Raw genomic sequence first — 2,650 nt, 5'->3', positions numbered from 1 at the left:
CGATGTAGTTTTGGTGTTACACTACGTCGTTTTGTGGCCTGGGGGTGGGTTGTTCGGACTGGTGGCTTGGGCCGTTCATTTGGGCTTCAGGTTTTGAAATGGGAACGACCCAAATTCATTTAAAACAAATTTTTACCCTCTTTTTCTTTATTTCTAATTTCCTAAATACACAACCTAATTAAATAAAACAAACACCATTAATTAACACTTAACATATTTATTTCACGCATATAAAATGTTAAAAGTAGGTAAAATTAAACAAGACAACAAATCAGGACAAAAAATGCGTATTTTGTGATTTTACATTTAACAATCGGATTACGGTTCACATTACTCATGACACATACATTTTTTGTATTTTGTTTTAATAAAAATGGGCAAAAAATCATAAATAATTAACAAAGTGCCATGTAAAATTCAAAATTTGTACAACAGGACCATTTGTTATTATTTTTAATTCTTTTGGAGCGATTGTCGCGTAAAACAAAAATCACGTGCTCACAGCTGCCCCTCTTTGTTTGGAAACACGAAGAGTTTTCGTGCAAAGATAAAGTGAGCAGATATGAGCGATTTTTGCCTATGGACTACTCCGTGTGAAGCATGTTTTTGAAAGATTTGACCGAATCTTTGCTTCAAAGATTTCCTACATATCCTGGGCTAAACAGGAATCAGGTCAATGTAGTTCGAGAAGTTTCGGTAGCTGGGACTACCATGAGAATGCAATGCTTGCTGTTACTGCTGTTGCTGTTGTCACTGCTGCGTCACTGACCGCCTTATTACAACCAAAGAAAAATTGAAACTGAACTAACTACTTGTATGCATGTCAACTGCGAGTTACAAGATTCCTATCTATGATTCTTTTGCGACTTGATCTTGGGTCTTAGCTGATTGTGCTTGGAGACTTTGATCCAAATCTTGATGCTTGCGAGTTGCGGTGACTTGTTTAATCTTTGGGATACTGAGTGAAACGCGACTGGCAGAGTTCAGGACCTTAATCAAATGTTGGAGTCGATCCGCCTTCCATTTACTCTGATATCTCGGGACATCTTCTTTTTGTCTTTTTCTTCTTTGATTCTGAGTTGAGACTCATCTCGTGGGTCATTTCGATCCGTGTGGCTCGAGGTTAGACCTACGGGAGAAAACAAACAAACGAACGAAATTTTCTGCCCCAGTTTCACTAGGAAAATTTCGTTAATTACTCGCCAGGAAGTTCATAAAATTGATGAAGGAAGATAAAAATGCTCAGTTCAGGGTTGGAGCCCTAATACCGACAAGCTGGGGAGAAGTTCAGTTTTAGAGTTGAAACTCTAATACTGACCAACTGGGGAAAAGTTCAGTTTAGGGTTTAAAACCCTAATGCTGACCAAAGGAAAAATTCAGTTTAGGGTTTAAAACCCTAATGCTGGCTGAAGGAAAAAGTTCAGTTTAGGGTTTAAAACCCTAATGCTGACTGAAAGGAAAAGTTCAGTTTAGGGTTTAAAACCCTAACGCTGACTGCATGGAAAAACTCAGTTTAGGGTTTAAAACCCTAATGCTGGCTAAATGGAAAAAGTTCAGTTTAGGGTTTAAAACCCTAATGCTGATTGCATGGAAAAGCTCAGTTCAGGGTTTAAAACCCTAATGCTGGCTGCATGGAAAAACTCAGTTTAGGGTTTAAAACCCTAATGCTGGCTAAATGGAAAAAGTTCAGTTTAGGGTTTAAAACCCTAATGCTGATTGCATGGAAAAGCTCAGTTTAGGGTTTAAAACCCTAATGTTGGCTGAATGGAAAAAAGTTCAGTTTAGGGTTTAAAACCATAATGCTGACTAAAGGGAAAATTCAGTTTAAGGTTTAAAACCCTAATGCTGATTGCATGGAAAAGCTCAGTTTAGGGTTTAAAACCCTAATGCTGGTTGAATGGAAAAAGTTCAGTTTAGGGTTTAAAACCCTAATGCCTACTAAAGGAAAAATTCAGTTTAGGGTTTAAAACTCTAATGCTGATTGCATGGAAAAGCTCAGTTTAAGGCTAAAACCCTAATGCTGGCTGAATGGAAAAAGTTCAGTTTAGGGTTTAAAATCCTAATGCTGACTAAAGGAAAAATTCAGTTTAGGGTTTAAAACCCTAATGCTGATTGCATGGAAAAGCTAAGTTTAGGGTTTAAAACCCTAATGCTGGCTGAATGGAAAAACGTTTAGTTTAGGGTTTAAAACCCTAATGCTGACTAAAGGGAAAATTCAGTTTAAGGTTTAAAACCCTAATGCTGATTGCATGGAAAAGCTCAGTTTAGGGTTTAAAACCCTAATGCTGGCTGAATGGAAAACAGTTCAGTTAGGGTTTAAAACCCTAATGCTGACTAAAGGAAAAATTCAGTTTAGGGTTTAAAACCCTAATGCTGATTGCATGGAAAAGCTCATAATAGGGTTTAAAACCCTAATGCTGGCTGAATAGAAAAAATTCAGTTTAGGGTTTAAAAACCCTAATGCTGACTAAAGGAAAAATTCAGTTTAGGGTTTAAAACCCTAATGCTGATTGCATAGAAAAGCTCAGTTTAGGGTTTAAAACCCTAATGCTGGCTGAATGGAAAAAGTTCAGTTTAGGGTTTAAAAACCCTAATGCTGACTAAAGGAAAAATTCAGTTTAGGGTTTTAAACCCTAATGCTGATTGCACG

The sequence above is a fragment of the Nicotiana tabacum genome, chromosome 16, assembly GCF_000715075.1.
Source record: "Nicotiana tabacum cultivar K326 chromosome 16, ASM71507v2, whole genome shotgun sequence".
NCBI lineage: Eukaryota > Viridiplantae > Streptophyta > Magnoliopsida > Solanales > Solanaceae > Nicotiana > Nicotiana tabacum.
Note: the sequence above shows the minus strand (reverse complement) of the source record.